Source organism: Oncorhynchus kisutch, linkage group LG11 (assembly GCF_002021735.2).
Source record: "Oncorhynchus kisutch isolate 150728-3 linkage group LG11, Okis_V2, whole genome shotgun sequence".
Taxonomy (NCBI): domain Eukaryota; kingdom Metazoa; phylum Chordata; class Actinopteri; order Salmoniformes; family Salmonidae; genus Oncorhynchus; species Oncorhynchus kisutch.
In genome coordinates this window covers 78,938,141-78,958,663 of record NC_034184.2, presented here as the reverse complement: position 1 = coordinate 78,958,663, position 20,523 = coordinate 78,938,141, and positions in this window count along the sequence as shown.

Genomic DNA, 20,523 nt, shown 5'->3' with positions numbered 1-20,523 from the left:
GATTCAATTGATTGGACATGATTTGGCATGGCACAAACCTGTCTATATAAGGTCCCACAATAGACAGTGTATGTCAGAGAAAAAACAAAGTCATGTAGTCGAAGGACTTGTCCGTAGAGCACAGTGACAGAATTGTGTCGAGGCAAAGATCTGGGGAAGGGAACAAAAAATTTCTGCAGCATTGAAGGTCCCCAAAAACACAGTGGCTTCCATCATTCTTAAATGGAAGAAGTTTGGAACCATCAAGGCTCTTCCTAGAGCTGGCTGCCCGGCCAAACTGAGCAATTGGGTGTGAAGGGCCTTGGTCAGGGAGGTGACCCAATGGTCACTCTGACAGAGACACAGAGTTCCTCCGTGGAGATGGGAGAACCTTCCCGAAGGACAACCATCTCTGCAGCATTCCACCAATCAGGCCTTTATAGTAGAGTGGCCAGACGGAAACGACTCCTCAGTAAAAAGGCACATGACAGCCTACTTGGAGTTTTCCAGAAGGCACCTAAAGATTCCCAGACCATGATAAACAAGATTCTCTGGTCTGATGAAACCAAGAAAAATTGAACTCTTTGGCCTGAATGCCAAGTGTCACGTCTGGAGGAACCTGGCACCATCCCTACGGTGAAGCATGGTGGTGGCAGCATCATGCAGTGGGTGTTTTTCTGCGGCAGGGACTGGGAGACTAGTCAGGATCAAGGTAAAGATTAACGGATTAAAGTACAGAGAGATCCTTGTTGAAAACCTACTCCAGAGCACTCAGGACCTCCGACTGGCCCAGCCAGATTTGCAGAGAAGAATGGGAGAAACTCGCCAAATACAGGTGTGCCAAGTTTGTAGCATCATATCCAAGAAGACTCGAGGCTGTAATCTCTGCCAAAGGTGCTTAAACAAAGTACTAAGTAAAGGGTCTGAATACAATGTAAATGTGATTTCAGTTTATGTTTAATAAATTAGAAAACATTTCTAAAAACCCGTTTTTGGCTCGTCATTATGGGGTATTGTGTGTAGAGATAACAAACAAGCACGACACCACTCAGAGATAACAAACAAGCACGACCCCACTCAGAGATAACAAACACACACGACCCCACTCAGAGATAACAAACACGCACGACACCACTCAGAGATAACAAACAAGCACGACACCACTCAGAGATAACAAGCACGACACCACTCAGAGATAACAAGCACGACACCACTCAGAGATAACAAGCACGACACCACTCACAGATAACAAGCACGCACGACACCACTCAGAGATAACAAACACGCACGACACCACTCAGAGATAACAAACACGCACGACACCACTCAGAGATAACAAACACGCACGACACCACTCAGAGATAACAAACAAGCAGAGTGCTGACACGGGGACATGCTGTTCTGTTTACACAACCACACTGTGATTAGACTCCTGTACAGTCAGTTAGGTGGCACTCAATCTTCTCTTTACTTCTCTCCTTTCACTCTTTTTCATTGCGTCTTCCCCTAAACTGCAGAATCAGAGCTGAGAGAATTTTGCCATTTTAAAGCAAATTTCCTGAATTTCTACACATTCTGCCTTGGAGCTGGGATAATTTTGTTTTAAAGCTAATTTCCTGAAATTCTACATCGATCTGGTTCAAGTCCAGCTCAGAATGTCCTTGAGTGGCCGAGCCAGAGCCCAGACTTGAACCCGACGAATATCTCTGGAGAGACCTGAAAATAGCTGTGCAGCAACGCTCCCCAACGAACATGACAGAGCTTGAGAGGATCTGCAGAGATGAATAGGAGAAACTAGACCAAATAGAGGTATGTCAAGCTTGTAGCGTCATACCCAAGAAGACTTGAGGCTTTAAATCGCTGCCAACGGTATTTCAACAAAGTACTGAGTAAAGGGTCTAAATACTTATGTAAATGTGATATTTAGGTTACATTGTTTATAAATTAGCAACAGTTTCTAAAAAAAACGTTTTTGATGTGTCATTATGGGGTATTCTGGGTAGATTGATGATTTTATTTGATACATTTTAGAATAAGACTAAAACAATGTGGGAAAAGTCAAAGGGTTTGAATCATTTTCGAAGGCACCATATGTCTCCTTAACTCATCTCCTCACCCAAGACACTACAGAGCCATGTGCTCACTGAAAGAGTATCCTACACCCCCTACCCCAACAGACACGCCTCCCCAGCCCTCTCCAGATGAGAGGCGGTATGTTAAGCCCTGTCCGGGCTCAGAGCCCCAGTAAAAGTGAGGCTCCGGTTACGATTGTTTTGAAAAGTGTCCAGCTGAAAAGGCATTTTGAGGATGACAGTACTCAGACTGGAATAGACCCGACAGAACACTAGTGTCAAAGAGCGGAGACACGAACGGGCGCTCTCTCTGACTTTCATACACTACACGAGTGACACACACACACACGCACACACGCAAACACACACACACATGCGCATGCGCACACACACACACGCACACACACACACACACGCACGCACACACACACGCGCACACACGCACACACACACACACACACACGCACACACACACACGCGCACACACACACACGCACGCACACACACGCACACACACACCCTAGTTATTGGATGTTAGTGCTGTTATTTTCACTCCTGAGATTATCTACTGTAAATCTGTTGTGAATTAATACCGTCTCACATTACTACACAGAACACCTCAAAGCTCAGTAGTAATTATATACACTGTTATAACCCAAAACTGACCGCAATAATTACATACACTGTTATAACCCAACAATGACCCCAATAATTACATATAATGATAACCTTACATTAAATATCAAATTCAGTGAGCTTTATTTTGTATACTAAGCAAAAGATGACTTACCGAACACAATTGGGCTTTCATTTACCATTTTCAATGAATCACTACTACAAGAAATTAACCGTATCGTGCTCTTCATTCTGGACCACAAGATAAAGGTAAATATTGTAGGTATTACACTCATCCAAATATAGGCTTCCTTTCCCAATGTGACAAGTCCAGGAATATTAGTAGCAAATCTCTATATTTAGGAAGATGGGGGAGCAATGCCACAAAAACACCCCCCCCCCCCCCCCAAGCTATGGTGTCAACTAATATGTTACTGCACGTCCATTTCTCAATCTGAGAAGTATATACATGGATTTAGTGATTGTAACACAGAAGAGAGGTACAGGGGGGGCAAAAAAGTATTTAGTCAGCCACCAATTGTGCAAGTTCTCCCACTTAAAAAGATGAGAGAGGCCTGTAATTTTCATCATAGGTACACTTAAACTATGACAGACAAAATGAGAAAAAAAATCCAGAAAATCACATTGTAGGATTTTTTATGAATTTATTTGCAAATTATTGTGGAAAATAAGTATTTGGTCAATAACAAAAGTTTATCTCAATACTTTGTTATATACCCTTTGTTGGCAATGACAGAGGTCAAATGTTTTCTGTAAGTCTTCACAAGGTTTTCACACACTGTTGCTGGTATTTTGGCCCATTCCTCCATGCAGATCTCCTCTAGAGCAGTGATGTTTTGGGGCTGTTGCTGGGCAACACGGACTTTCAACTCCCTCCAAAGATTTTCTATGGGGTTGAGATCTGGAGACTGGCTAGGCCACTCCAGGACCTTGAAATGCTTCTTACGAAGCCACTCATTCGTTGCCCGGGCGGTGTGTTTGGGATCATTGTCATGCTGAAAGACCCAGCCACGTTTCATCTTCAATGCCCTTGCTGATGGAAGGAGGTTTTCACTCAAAATCTCACGATACATGGCCCCATTCATTCTTTCCTTTACGCGGATCAGTCATCCTGGTCCTTTTGCAGAAAAACAGCCCCAAAGCATGATGTTTCCACCCCCATGCTTCACAGTAGGTATGTGTTCTTTGGATGCAACTCAGTATTCTTTGTCCTCCAAACACGAGTTGAGTTTTTACCAAAAAGTTATATTTTGGTTTCATCTGACCATATGACATTCCCCCAATCTTCTTCTGGATCATCCAAATGCTCTCTAGCGAACTTCAGACTGGCCTGGACATGTACTGGCTTAAGCAGGGGGACACGTCTGGCACTGCAGGATTTGAGTCCCTGGCGGCGTAGTGTGTTACTGATGGTAGGCTTTGTTACTTTGGTTCCCCCTCCTTGTAGGTCATTCACTAGGTCACCCCGTGTGGTTCTGGGATTTTTGCTCACCGCTCTTGTGGTCATTTTGCCCCTACGGGGTGAGATCCTGCATGGAGCCCCAGATTGAGGGAGATTATCAGTGGTCTTGTAAATGGTTCTCTTGGGGTGAAGTAGAGGCGGACCAAAACGCAGCGTGGTGGTTATTCATGTTTTTTAATAAAGACACTAGACATGAATAAACTAACAAAAACAATAAACGTGGACAACCAAAAACAGCCCTATCTGGTGCAAAACACAGAGACAGGAACAATCACCCACAAACACACAGTGAAACCCAGGCTACCTAAATATGGTTCCCAATCAGAGACAATGACTAACACCTGCCTCTGATTGAGAACCATATCAGGCCAGACATAGAAATAGACAAACAAGACATCCAACATAGAATGCCCACTCAGATCACACCCTGACCAACCAAAACATAGAAACATACAAAGCAAACTATGGTCAGGGTGTGACAGGTCTTGTATGTCTTCCATTTCCTAATAATTGCTCCCACAGTTGATTTCTTCAAACCAATCTGGCCCTCACACCATGACCACCTAATCATTCACCTCTCCTCTTAGTCGATGCTGTACATGAGAATGTGTTCTCAGCCAATTTAACTGGTAGAATAAGGGTTAAATTATCTAAATGTGGCATTCTGAGAAACTTAATTGCAGATTCAGTCTTCCCAGCCTGGTGCAGGTCTACAATTTTGTTTCTGGTGTCCTTTGACAGCTCTTTGGTCTTGGCCATAGTGGAGTTTGGAGTGTGACTGTTTGAGGTTGTGGACAGGTGTCTTTTATACTGATAACAAGTTCAAGCAGGTGCCATTAATACAGGTAACGAGTGGAGGACAGAGGAGCCTCTTAAAGAAGAAGTTACAGGTCTGTGGGAGACAGAAATCCTGCTTGTTTGTAAGTAACCAAATACTTATTTTCCACCATAATTTGCAAATAAATTCATAAAAAATCCCACAATGTGATTTTCTGGATTTGTTTTCTCATTTTGTCTGTCACAATTGAAGTGTACCTTTCATGAAAATTACAGGCCTCTCATCTTTTTAAGTGGGAGAACTTGCACAATTGGTGGCTGACTAAATACTTTTTTGCCCCACTGTACATGGATTTAGTGATTGTAACACAGAAGAGAGGTACAGGGAACAGTATTCACCCTGACTTCATCACACACATAGAGGATTAATCCTGAACACCTGTAGTCCCCATAGCAACCGCCCCCTGGCGCCATCCCTCTCCTTTCATTCTACCCCTTACCCTTTACCCCTTTACCCCGTGGCCCTTACCCCTTTACCCGTGGCCCTTACCCCTTTACCCCGTGGCCCTTACCCCTTTACCTGTGGCCCTTACCCCTTTACCCCGTGGCCCTTACCCCGTGGCCCTTACCCCGTGGCCCTTACCCCGTGGCCCTTACCCGCGGCCCTTAACGCTTACCCATGGCCCTTAACCCTTACCCGTGGCCCTTGACCCTTACCCACTTAACCCTTACCCCATGGCCCTTACCCCATGGCCCTTAACCCTTACCCCTTACCCACAGCCCTTACCCCTTACCCACGGCCCTTACCCCTTACCCACGGCCCTTACCCCTTACCCACGGCCCTTACCCCTTACCCACGGCCCTTAACCCTTACCCACAGCCCTTAACCCTTACCCACGGCCCTTAACCCTTACCCACGGCCCTTAACCCTTACCCACGGCCCTTAACCCTTACCCACGGCCCTTAACCCTTACCCACGGCCCTTAACCCTTACCCACGGCCCTTAACCCTTACCCATGGCCCTATACCCTTCCCCATGGCCCTTAACCATGGCCCTGGTCCCTCCTTCCGCCTTCCCTCTGACCTCACTAATGTAAGCTACAGGCTTATGTCTGTCTGTTTTTAAACAAGGACAATCTGGGATTCAATTACAACATCATGGGTTTTAGGTGTCCTCTGCATTTCTAAAATATTCCCCTACAACACTGACACACGCACACATGGTCAAACTAACCAGCGTTCCAAAACCATTAACAGCTCCCATAGACAGACACAACCCTGTGTGGCTGTTATCTCCTCACCATGTTACCCCTGAACTCCCTTCACAGCTAACCTCTCCAAAATAACCATTGCGCCAATGTGTGATTGTATATTACAACATCCCATCTCTTCCCTCCCCTCTACCCCTGATTCTGGCTACCACACAAAGGAACCAAAAATAACACATTGGGGGACATCAATCCTTGCCGGACCCTGAGCCATGTAACCCTAAACCCTTCCCCTTTAATGCTCCCTATCCACTCTGTCTCATCTCTCCTTATACCAGGGAGGGGGGCACAACAAATATTTCCCTACAAAGGCCAGAGTTCAGACAGCAACAGTTGTCACTCTCTGCACACACACACAAAGTCATTAATGCGAGTGAAACTTGGCAAAGGCCTGGAGATAACGGAGGGAGATTACCCCGCTAACCTATAAATCAGAACCAGGACATCCAGAGCCAGGGGGCTGTCATCCCCTCCTAAGCCCCAGCATCTTAACCCTTCCCTGGGCTGAAAACTCACCGGGGCCCCGGGCCTGACCCACTATTAACCCCAGTGGGTTAAGGACTTGGCTTAGACAAGGGTGAAAGAAAGATGAGTGCACGCATGCACACGATGAAGGGACCACAAAGGGAGCCGCGGAAAGGCCTTTATAAGCAAGCATTCTAGGTCAGTGGTGTCGTGTAATGTACATAAATAAACAAAAACCCTAAATCAGATTATAAAAAGAAAGTGCAAACGGAACGATTAAATTGACGAGGGATGTGAGTGTGTGTGTGGTGATACAAGACTGCTATGGGGTTTCAGACGTGTATAAATATACTAGAAAACACACTACAAACACCCAGCTGCCCTTGTTGGCTCCCAATCACTGGAAACTAACTACTTGGCGTCCAGTCGTCAGAAGTCTAATCGGAGTCAAGGTCTCTTTATCAAAGTGGCTTCTTAGAACTCGCTATTTTCAGTGTTCTTTTCTAGTTTATACCATTGGAGTAGGGATTGTATCAACCATAGAACCAGAACCTCCGACAATTCTATAGAAGGGGATAATGCTGTGTACATCAACGATAACTTACAAAGTGGCAGCTCAGCTCTTAAAACAAGTATATAGGAAAGGCCCTTTGTTTAAGGCTGGTCCCATCTACTGTCAAATAATGAATCTATAGACTAACACCAAAACCCCAGGCTCAGGGCTACACGGATACAGAGGTAAATTAACGATACCTGTATCACTCACTCAATCTCACACAGCTGCATCACACACAAGCCCTGACCTCTATTAGGGAACACAATGTGGCCGTAAGGGGATCACAATAAACACTGGAACACCACTGAGCTGACGGAGGTTATTTTTAGAGATCATTACATGAACACAGGCATGGTGTACTGTTACAGGTCAACCCCTAACTAAAATATTAACTTTATGTCACTGTGTGTACTGTCTATTAACAGGGTCGCTGCTAGAGGGTCGCTGCACCACCTTGTACACTGACTGTGCAACTATTTACATAATACAACAACAATACAAATATGTGTATACAGTACCAGTCAGAAGGTTGGACACACCGACTCATTCAAGGCTTTTTCTTTATTTTTTAGACTATTTTCTACATTGTAGAATAATAATGAAGACATCACAACTATGAAATAACACATATGGAATCATGTAGTAACCAAAAAAGTGTTAAACAAATCAAAATTGATTTTATATTTGAGATTCTTCAAAGTAGACACCCTTTGCCTTGATGACAGCTTTGCACACTCTGGACATTCTCTCAACCAGCATCATGAGGTAGTCACCTGGAATGTATTTCAATTAACAGGTGTGCCTTGTTAAAAGTTCATTTGTGGAATTTCTTTCCTTCTAAATGCATTTGAGCCAATCAGTTGTGTTGTGGCAAGGTAGGGGTGGTATACAGAAGATAGCCCTATTTGGCAAAAGACCAAGTCCATATTATGTCAAGAACAGCTCAAATAAGCAAAGAGAAACGACAGTCCATCATTACTTTAAGACATGAAGGTCAGTCAATTTGGAAAATTTCAAGAACATTGAAAGTGCAGTCCTAAAAACCATCAAGCGCTATGATGAAACTGTCTCTCATGAGGACCACCACTGGAAAGGAAGACCCAGAGTTACCTCTGCTGCAGAGGATAAGTTCATTAGAGTTAACTGTCTCTCATGAGGACCGCCACAGGAAAGGAAGACTCAGAGTTACTTCTGCTGCAGAGGATAAGTTCATTTGAGTTACCAGCCTCAGAAATTGCAGCGCAAATAAATGCTTCACAGAGTTCAAGTAACAGACACATCTCAACATCAACTGTTCAGAGGGGACTGTGTGAATCAGGCCTTCATGGTCAAATGGATGCAAAGAAACCACTTCTAAAGGACACCAATAAGAAGAAGAGACTTGTTTGGGCCAAGAAACACGAGCAATGGACATTAGACCTGTGGAAATCTGTCCTTTGGTCTGATGAGTCCAAATTTGTGTGGTTCCCACCGTGAAGCATGGAGGAGGAGGTGTGATGGTGCTTTGATGGTAACACGGTCAGTGATTCATTTAAAATGAAAGAAACACTTAATCAGCATGGCTACCACAGCATTCTGCAGCGATATGCAATCCCACCTGGTTTGCGATCAGTGGGACTATAATTTGTTTTTCAACAAGACAATGACCCAACACACCTCCAGGCTGTGTAAGGGCTATTTTACCAAGAAGGAGAGTGATGGTGCTGCATCAGATAACCTATGAGATGGGTTTGGTATGAGTTGGAGCGCAGAGTGAAGGAAAAGGAGCCAACAAGTGCTTAGCATATGTGGGAACTCCTTCAAGGCTATTGGAAAAGCATTCCAGGTGAAGCTGGTTGAGAGAATGCCAAGTGTGCAAAGCTGTCAGAGGCAAAGGGTGGCTACTTTGAATTATCTCAAATATAAAATACATTTAGATTTGTTTAACACTTTTTTTGGTTACTACATGATTCTATATGTTATTTCAGTTTTGACGTCTTCACTATTATTCTACAATGGAGAAAATAGTCATACTAAAGAAAACCCTTTGAATGAGTCGGTGTGTCCAAACATTTGACTGGTACTGTATATTTATTTATATAATTTAAGGTCTTTTTTTTCTTCTCTAGATTGCAGGAAATGGCGGTCACAGGTGTTATAAAATACAAACATCTGAGGCACTGCCCTCCTCTGGGCCAAACCCCACCATCATACTCAGCAGCGCTACCTTGGTCAAATAAATCTGATCAGCTGGATGTCACAGCATTCCCTCCTGTGACTGGGGCTACAAGAGAAAGTACAGATACTGTCACTACCTCTAGTTGTGCGTGTGTTTGTGGTCTTAGAGTGCCCTCTAGTGGTATTTGCCCTACATTTCATAATCCAGACTTCGTCCTCTCTGTCTTTGTCAGACTCACCTCTCGGGTCCTTGTGCAACCTTAAAGAACCTTGGGGGGGGTCACGTTTAAGGAGCTCCTTTAGCACCCCGGACTCAGTGGCTGCCTGCAGGGAGAAACTTTGTACTGGGGAAGAGGGAGGAGCATCAGGGCGAGTCGCATTAGAAGGAGTGGGAGATGAGGAAATGTTGGACGGGCAAGGAGGCATGGCTGAGTCAAATAGGAATCCTGACTTAATGAAGTGGTGATTAAAGAGCTCAGCCATGTGCTCCTGGTCAGCAACAACCACAGATTTCTGTTAGGGGCCTCAAATATAGGCCTATACGTATGCATAAACTATGTTGGCGTTTTGAATTAATCACCTTAGAAAGCGCTGTCCATTTTGTTACTAGGCTTTTATACTCAGTTTCAACCTGTTGTTGAACTCCTTTCCACAACATAAATCCATCACAATTATGTGAGTTTAAAAAACAGGATACTCTTTTGATGATAAATGTTTGAGGTGATTTGTAATTGGATTTGAATTGATGTCAGAGGGGCTAGATGAGCAATAGAGCCCTGAGTACCAGGCCATTAGTGACCTGATGGAAGAACAATAGAGCCCTGAGTACCAGGCCATTAGGACCTGATGGAGGGACAATAGAGCCCTGAGTACCAGGCCATTAGGACCTGATGGAGGAACAATAGAGCCCTGAGTACCAGGCCATTAGTGACCTGATGGAGGAAAAATAGAGCCCTGAGTACCAGGCCATTAGGACCTGATGGAGGGACAATAGAGCCCTGAGTACCAGGCCATTAGGACCTGATGGAGGGACAATAGAGCCCTGAGTACCAGGCCATAAGGACCTGATGGAGGGACAATAGAGCCCTGAGTACCAGGCCATAAGGACCTGATGGAGGGACAATAGAGCCCTGAGTACCAGGCCATTAGGACCTGATGGAGGAACAATCGAGCCCTGAGTACCAGGCCATAAGGACCTGATGGAGGAACAATCAAGCCCTGAGTACTAGACCATTAGGACCTGATGGAGGGACAATAGAGCCCTGTGAGTACCAGGCCATTAGGAACTGATGGAGGGACAATAGAGCCCTGAGTACCAGGCGATAAGGACCTGATGGAGGGCCAATAGAGCCCTGAGTACCAGGCCATAAGGACCTGATGGAGGGACAATAGAGCCCCGAGTACCAGGCCATTAGGACCTGATGGAGGGACAATAGAGCCCCGAGTACCAGGCCATTAGGACCTGATGGAGGGACAATAGAGCCCTGAGTACCAGGCCATAAGGACCTGATGGAGGGACAATAGAGCCCTGAGTACCAGGCCATTAGGAACTGATGGAGGGACAATAGAGCCCTGAGTACCAGGCCATTAGGACCTGATGGAGGGACAATAGAGCCCTGAGTACCAGGCCATTGGGACCTGATGGAGGAACAATAGAGCCCCGAGTACCAGGCCATTAGGACCTGATGGAGGGACAATAGAGCCCTGAGTACCAGGCCATAAGGACCTGATGGAGGGACAATAGAGCCCTGAGTACCAGGCCATTAGGACCTGATGGAGGGACAATAGAGCCCTGAGTACCAGGCCATTGGGACCTGATGGAGGAACAATAGAGCCCCGAGTACCAGGCCATTAGGACCTGATGGAGGGACAATAGAGCCCTGAGTACCAGGCCATAAGGACCTGATGGAGGGACAATAGAGCCCTGAGTACCAGGCCATTAGGAACTGATGGAGGGACAATAGAGCCCTGAGTACCAGGCCATTAGGACCTGATGGAGGGACAATAGAGCCCTGTGTACCAGGCCATAAGGACCTGATGGAGGGACAATAGAGCCCTGAGTACCAGGCCATTAGGACCTGATGGAGGGACAATAGAGCCCTGAGTACCAGGCCATTGGGACCTGATGGAGGAACAATAGAGCCCTGAGTACCAGGCCATACGGACCTGATGGAGGGACAATAGAGCCCTGAGTACCAGGCCATTAGGACCTGATGGAGGGACAATAGAGCCCTGAGTACCAGGCCATTAGGAACTGATGGAGGGACAATAGAGCCCTGAGTACCAGGCCATTAGGACCTGATGGAGGGACAATAGAGCCCTGAGTACCAGGCCATAAGGACCTGATGGAGGGACAATAGAGCCCTGAGTACCAGGCCATTAGGACCTGATGGAGGGACAATAAATCAAATCAAATCAAATTTATTTATATAGCCCTTCGTACATCAGCTGATATCTCAAAGTGCTGTACAGAAACCCAGCCTAAAACCCCAAACAGCAAGCAATGCAGGTGGAGAAGCACGGTGGCTAGGAAAAACTCCCTAGAAAGGCCAATACCTAGGAAGAAACCTAGAGAGGAACCAGGCTATGTGGGGTGGCCAGTCCTCTTCTGGCTGTGCCGGGTGGAGATTATAACAGAACATGGTCAAGATGTTCAATGTTCATAAATGACCAGCATGGTCGAATAATAATAAGGCAGAACAGTTTAAACTAGAGCAGCAGCACAGTCAGGTGGAAGTTGAAACTGGAGCAGCAGCATGGCCAGGTAGACTGGGGACAGCAAGGAGTCATCATGTCAGGTAGTCCTGGGGCATGGTCCTAGGGCTCAGGTCAGTTGAAACTGGAACAGCAGCATGGCCAGGTGGACTGGGGACAGCAAGGAGTCATCATGTCAGGTAGTCCTGGGGCAATAGAGCCCTGAGTACCAAGCCATTGGGACCTGATGGAGGAACAATAGAGCCCTGAGTACCAGGCCATACGGACCTGATGGAGGGACAATAGAGCCCTGAGTACCAGGCCATAAGGACCTGATGGAGGGACAATAGAGCCCTGAGTACCAGGCCATAAGGACCTGATGGAGGGACAATAGAGCCCTGAGTACCAGGCCATAAGGACCTGATGGAGGGACAATAGAGCCCTGAATACCAGGCCATTAGGACCTGATGGAGGGACAATAGAGCCCTGAGTACCAGGCCATTAGGACCTGATGGAGGGACAATAGAGCCCCGAGTTCCAGGCCATTAGTGACCTGACGGTCGTTAGTGAGTTGGAGTGCATAAGAGGAGATTACCGTGACTCAGAGGCCGTGGTGGAAAAACTGCCCAAATGTCATACTTGAGTAAAAAGTAAAGATACTTTAATAAAAAATGACTCAAGTGAGTTACCCAGTAAAATACTACTTGAGTAAAAGTCTAAAAGTATTTGATTTTAAATATACTTAAGTATCAAAAGTAAATGTAATTTCATATTCTTTATATTAAGGAAACCAGACGGCACAAATGTTTTTAGTTTTTATTAACGACTAGCCAGGGACCATTTTGCTATCCTGCTAAGCATTCGACATTTATCAAGGTACTTTTGGCTGCCAGGAAAAATGTATTGAGTAAAAAGTATATTATTTTCTTTAGGAATGTAGTGAAGTAAACGTAGTCCAAAAAATCTAAATAGTAAAGTACAGATAACCCAAACAACTACTTAGGTAGTAATTTAAAGTATTTTTACTTAAGTACCTTTACACAACTGCTCAGAAGTCATGTGGAATTTTACAGCGTCCATAACTCAGTCATCGTAACAGACCTAAGTCTGACTCAGTATTACACACACCTCGTTGTGGTGTTCCGGGGTTCTGTAGTCTTCAGGCTGAAGGACATGACAGTGAGAGGTGGAGGCAGCAGGTCTTTGACCTCGGTGACCAGGTCGCTATGCAACGCCATCACTTCCACCAACTCACTGGCTGGCTGCTCAGCTCTACAGGGGACAGGAGAGAGGGTTAAGGTGCGTGTTAGTGGTGTGTGTGTGCGTGCGTGCGTGGGAGGGGGTGTGAGCATATGTGTCTTTGTGTGTAGGTGTATGCAGTGCGTGTTTGCGTGGGTGTCTCAGAGAGCGTGTGTAGTCAGAGTGTGTGTGTATGTGAGCTCTTGATGTCCAGCTAGCAGGGTCCTTTGACCTCCTTTGGTCCTTTGACCTTCCTGCGAGGATGAAGTGTTCCCGGCTGGAGGTGTTGGTTCCAAACACCTGGAGAATGTCGCCCCATTCAGGTCGGAGGGCAGAGACGGCTATTCAGCTTGCAGGAGAAATACAATAACAATGGATACGATGGGAGTGTGTGTGTTTGTGTAAATAGTCGTCTCTGCCCTCCGACCTGAATGGGGCGACATTCTCCAGGTGTTTGGAACCAACATCTCCAGTCGGGAACACTTCCTCCTCGCAGGAAGGTCAAAGGACCCTGCTAGCTGGACATCAAAAGCTCACGTACACACATGCTCTGACTGGGTTGGCTCCCCCCTTGGGTTGTGCCGTGGCGGAGATCTTTGTGGGCTATACTCGACCTTGTCTCAGGATGGTAAGTTGGTGGTTGAAGGTCTCCCTCTAGTGGTGTGTGGGCTGTGCTTTGGCAAAGCGGGTTGGGTTATATCCTGCCTGTTTGACTCTGTCCGGGGGTATCATCGGATGGGGCCACAGTGTCTCCCGACCCCTCCTGTCTCAGCCTCCAGTATTTATGCTGCAGTAGTTTATGTGTCGGGGGGCTAGGGTCAGTTTGTTATATCTGGAGTACTTCTCCTGTCTTATCCGGTGTCCTGTGTGAATTTAAGTATGCTCTCTCTAATTCTCTCTTTCTTTCTCTCTCTCTCTCTCTCTCTCGGAGGACCTGAGCCCTAGGACCATGCCTCAGGACTACCTGGCGTGATGACTCCTTGCTGTCCCCAGTCCACCTGGCCGTGCTGCTGCTCCAGTTTCAACTGTCCTGCCTGCGGCTATGGAACCCTGACCTGTTCACTGGACGTGCTACCTGTCCCAGACCTGCTGTTTTCAACTCTCTGGAGACAGCAGGAGCGGTAGAGATACTCTCAAAAAGCCAACTGACATTTATTCCTGAGGTGCTGACTTACTGCACCCTCGACAACTACTGTGATTACTATTATTTGACCATGCTGGTCATTTATGAACATTTGAACATCTTGGCCATGTTCTGTTATCATCTCCACCCGGCACAGCCAGAAGAGGACTGGCCACCCCTCATAGCCTGGTTCCTCTCTTGGTTTCTTCCTAAGTTTTGGCCTTTCTAGAGAGATTTTCCTAGCCACCGTGCTTCTACACCTGACTTGCTTGCTGTTTGGGGTTTTAGGCTGGGTTTCTGTACAGCACTTTGAGATATCAGCTGATGTAAGAGGGGCTATATAATTATTATTATTGTGTGTGTGTGTGTACTTAGAGTATCTGACTTCCAAGTATTCTGACTCTGTAGGGACGTCAATGATCTCAAAGGCATATAGTGTCTCGTCCTCTAAAAGTTGCATCATACTGCAGCACAGCTTGCTGGGTGCTGACCAATAGTATGGCATGTTGGAGTGCATGACCTCATAGTATTTTACTGCCAGCCCTCGTTGCCATTAATGTTGGCTTCTCAAAGATGCTCTCTGGTGGTCAAACTAAGTTATTGAAATGACATGGAGCTGTAGGCAGGTAGCCTAGTGGTTAGAGAGTTGGGCCAGTAACCGAAAGGTTCATAAATCGACTCCCCAAGATGACAAGGTAAAAATCTGTTGTTCTGCCCCCGAACAAGGCAGTTCCTAGGTCGTCATTGTAAATAAGAATTTGTTCTTAACTGGACTTGCCGAGTTAATAAATGGTAAATAAATCAAACATTTAATAAAAGGCCTAAAAGTCCTATTTACTGTAGCTGTTTTAGAGTAACTTACTTGTTGGCATAAAGACCTACTTCAATATACAGTATATAAATCATTCATTCATTTGTCCATGTCACACAACATACAAGTCATCCATGCCTTTAAAACACACAGTCAGGCATTTTAGTTCTAAAACTAAATAACAAAAGGGAGCCTTTGATAAGTAAACAATGAGTAAAACAGCAACATGTCAGCTAAAGTGATTGAATTCAGAAATGCATTTGACTGAACATTTTTTTTTGTAATAGCCTTTAATACAGCACAGCAAAGTTTAGAAACAGACGGATTTGTGAAATTGCTTTCCCCGACATTTTGCGGTTACGTGAGGCTTGGTGATCTCAGAATCAGTAGGATATTTAACAAACACTCAAATAGGCAACAGATGCAGGAACAGCAGGAGGCTGAGGGAATCACTCATTCCGGTTCTTCCTTCAAAATAAGTTATATTACAATGCAGGTTATAGACATTCTTTCTGATTGCATGCTAAAGACAGTCTCTCCTCTTGCTACAGATACTTTTGTACGAATTAAGTGGATTATAATACATTTATATATTTGCAGGAGTTGATGCCTTTTTCATTAGGGCAAATCTGGTCTGTGATATTGAGTTAGAAATGTAAAACTTTAGAGTACTTAAACATCGAATACATTGTAAGTCTGCCCTTTAGGCTACACTTTAGAATAGGACTCAACTGACTGACCGCAGCATCTATCAGTAGTCTAAACTGTGACACAAATTGGGGGGATTTTTCACCCCTAGTCAAGCTATTAGACTATCCTTTGGTAAATTAATGGAGGTGTGAATGTTTCAGCCAGTCTCTCTCCTATCTAAAGTCCTGCATCAGGCAACAACAACAAAAAAATCTGTCGGTCGGTTCCGGAGTTGAGAGAGAAGTTGGGCAAATACAACGACGCAATTACAGTTGACATGTGGACTGGCGATTTTCAAAAATTAGGATACTTGTACCTTACAACCCGTTACATAATGAAGAGTGGATGTTATCCACTACGGAGTGGGACAGTGCAGCTCAAACTACAGAGAACAAAAGACCGGCTATTGTGAAAGAATACTTGTGGATCATGTTGATTTCATCTATTGCATGAAGAGGCCTAATGTCCACCTGGTCATTGTGTAGTTCCAAAGGATAAAGCCTCACGTTCAGATGGAGGTGTGGTTTCAGGGAGAATCCAGCCTGCAACCAGGCACGGTGGTTAAAGCCTCCCCTTCAGATGGAGGTGTGGTTTCAGGGAGAAGCCAGCCTGCGACCAGGCACGGTGGTTAAAGATTCCCCTTCAGATGGAGGTGTGGTTTCAGGGAGAAGCCAGCCTGGGACCAGGCACGGTGGTTAAAGCCTCCCCTTCAGATGGAGGTGTGGTTTCAGGGAGAAGCCAGCCTGCGACCAGGCACGGTGGTTAAAGACTCCCCTTCAGATGGAGGTGTGGTTTCAGAGAGAAGCCAGCCTGCGACCAGGCACGGTGGTTAAAGACTCACGTTCAGATGGAGGTGTGGTTTCAGGGAGAAGCCAGCTGTCAGCCTGGGACCAGGCACGGTGGTTAAAGCCTCCCCTTCAGATGGAGGTGTGGTTTCAGGGAGAAGCCAGCTGTCAGCCTGGGACCAGGCACGGTGGTTAAAGCCTCCTCTTCAGATGGAGGTGTGGTTTCAGGGAGAAGCCAGCTGTCAGCCTGGGACCAGGCACGGTGGTTAAAGCCTCCTCTTCAGATGGAGGTGTGGTTTCAGGGAGAAGCCAGCTGTCAGCCTGGGACCAGGCACGGTGGTTAAAGCCTCCTCTTCAGATGGAGGTGTGGTTTCAGGGAGAAGCCAGCTGTCAGCCTGGGACCAGGCACGGTGGTTAAAGCCTCCCCTTCAGATAGAGGTGTGGTTTCAGGGAGAAGCCAGCTGTCAGCCTGGGACCAGGCACGGTGGTTAAAGCCTCCCCTTCAGATGGAGGTGTGGTTTCAGGGAGAAGCCAGCTGTCAGCCTGGGACCAGGCACGGTGGTTAAAGCCTCCGCTTCAGATGGAGGTGTGGTTTCAGGGAGAAGCCAGCTATCAGCCTGGGACCAGGCACGGTGGTTAAAGCCTCCCCTTCAGATGGAGGTGTGGTTTCAGGGAGAAGCCAGCTGTCAGCCTGGGACCAGGCACGGTGGTTAAAGCCTCCTCTTCAGATGGAGGTGTGGTTTCAGGGAGAAGCCAGCTGTCAGCCTGGGACCAGGCACGGTGGTTAAAGCCTCCTCTTCAGATGGAGGTGTGGTTTCAGGGAGAAGCCAGCTGTCAGCCTGGGACCAGGCACGGTGGTTAAAGCCTCCTCTTCAGATGGAGGTGTGGTTTCAGGGAGAAGCCAGCTGTCAGCCTGGGACCAGGCACGGTGGTTAAAGCCTCCCCTTCAGATAGAGGTGTGGTTTCAGGGAGAAGCCAGCTGTCAGCCTGGGACCAGGCACGGTGGTTAAAGCCTCCCCTTCAGATGGAGGTGTGGTTTCAGGGAGAAGCCAGCTGTCAGCCTGGGACCAGGCACGGTGGTTAAAGCCTCCGCTTCAGATGGAGGTGTGGTTTCAGGGAGAAGCCAGCTATCAGCCTGGGACCAGGCACGGTGGTTAAAGCCTCCTCTTCAGATGGAGGTGTGGTTTCAGGGAGAAGCCAGCTGTCAGCCTGGGACCAGGCACGGTGGTTAAAGCCTCCCCTTCAGATGGAGGTGTGGTTTCAGGGAGAAGCCAGCTGTCAGCCTGGGACCAGGCACGGTGGTTAAAGCCTCCTCTTCAGATGGAGGTGTGGTTTCAGGGAGAAGCCAGCTGTCAGCCTGGGACCAGGCACGGTTGTTAAAGCCTCCTCTTCAGATGGAGGTGTGGTTTCAGGGAGAAGCCAGCTGTCAGCCTGGGACCAGGCACGGTGGTTAAAGCCTCCCCTTCAGATGGAGGTGTGGTTTCAGGGAGAAGCCAGCTGTCAGCCTGGGACCAGGCACGGTGGTTAAAGCCTCCGCTTCAGATGGAGGTGTGGTTTCAGGGAGAAGCCAGCTGTCAGCCTGGGACCAGGCACGGTGGTTAAAGCCTCCTCTTCAGATGGAGGTGTGGTTTCAGGGAGAAGCCAGCTGTCAGCCTGGGACCAGTCACGGTGGTTAAAGCCTCCTCTTCAGATGGAGGTGTGGTTTCAGGAAGAAGCCAGCTGTCAGCCTGGGACCAGTCACGGTGGTTAAAGCCTCCTCTTCAGATGGAGGTGTGGTTTCAGGGAGAAGCCAGCTGTCAGCCTGGGACCAGGCACGGTGGTTAAAGCCTCCTCTTCAGATGGAGGTGTGGTTTCAGGGAGAAGCCAGCTGTCAGCCTGGGACCAGGCACGGTGGTTAAAGCCTCCTCTTCAGATGGAGGTGTGGTTTCAGGAAGAAGCCAGCTGTCAGCCTGGGACCAGGCACGGTGGTTAAAGCCTCCCCTATGTGCCTGTCAGAAGTATTACAATGTAAATTAACTTTTAATCCATCCGTCTGCATATTTCAAGACATGGCATAAGGGTGCAGTGAGATACAATAGTTCTCGTCAAACATCCTGAAAAAACATATACTTAACTGAAAAATCAACCAACGTCAGCCTATTATCCAATGTTGAAAGTGCGTGTGGAAGACAGAGAGAAACAAAATGGTGTAGTTTGAGGCCACGTGGCCGAGTGTGACAGGGTGTGAGACGGTGGGTCTGGACTGCTGCAATGTAGTTTCCCTTTGTATGTGTATGTTCTGTATCGTCTAAAAATATATCTTTTTAAAATCGTACAAAAAAAAAATATGTTATAAAGATGACAAGCTTGCGACAAGCATCTGATTATTCATTAGGAACATCATTTATTTTGTTTACATTCTTCATTGCAAACACAATGTTACAAATAATTTAACACAGATTAATTTGGTAAAAACATGTATTTTTTAAAGAAAACCCAGCGTTATGCTGACAAATAGCCTACTAAACAGGCCAAGCCTAAACATGTATATTAAAATTACCTAAATAAACTAGAATATTTCATAAATAAACAAAGTAGCTCAGCTCACCTTTTTTCCCCTCCGTATCCTCGCTGGACTCTCTTTCATTCAGTTTCTTCTACACATCAGCAAAGGACTCAGAAACGCACTTTCTAAAGAGGGTTTAACACTCCTTCACACTGTGGTAAATCAAGTCCGTTTGTTATTTAGAACCATTTATGTTTCTTAGAGGGAGAGAAACCAAAAGCCCACCGTGCCAATTTTTCAAAAATCATCAGTCCACATGTCAAGCGTAAATGCACCATTGTATTTACCCACGTTCTCTCTCAACTCCGGGAGTATAAATATACCCGCCAGCTTTTTGATAGTGCAACCCTCAGTAACAGTCCAGATGAACAATGATCAGGCCTACTGTACATCTTACTGTACATCCTACTGTACATCCTACTGTACATCCTACTGCACATCCTACTGTACATCCTACTGCACATCTTACTGCACATCTTACTGCACATCTTACTGCACATCTTACTGTTGAACAAAAGTTAAGGCTGGAACTGTTGCTGTTAAAATACAAGACATAGGTCTTACTCTGAACTGGAATAAACAGAATGGTCTACATCTGTGTGATGTGACCAACAAGCACATCTATATTCTGGGCTCTGTTTTAGTACAACAATAAGGTGATGCTCAGCCTTGAAACTGTTTAAGTATGTCAGAGTTGAATACCCTGACTCGCATAGGTATGTGGTGCCAAACTGGACCAGAACATCTACTGCTTTCTCAGTCAGGCAGGAGACCGCTTCCTGCTGTAGACTTTTATCTCCCTCACCAACTTCAAACATCTGCTATCTGAGCAGCTAACCAATCGCTGCAGCTGTACATAGTCTATCGGTAAATAGCCCACCCATTTTTACCTACCTCATCCCCATACTGTTTTGATTTATTTACTTTTCTGCTCTTTTGCACACCAATATCTCTACCTGTACATGACCATCTGATAATTTATCACTCCAGTGTTAATCTGCAAAATTGTAATTATTCGCCTACCTCCTCATGCCTTTTGCACACAATGTATATAGACTCCCCCTTTTTTTTCTACTGTGTTATTGACTTATTAATTGTTTACTCCATGTGTAACTCTGTCTGTTCACACTTTATTCCAGTTAAGAATAAAAATTATGATTGTATTTTAACAGCAACAGTTCCAACCTAGACTAGTTTTCAACAGTAAGATGTACAGTAGGCCTGATCATTTTTCATCTGTACTGTTACTGAGGGTTGCACTATC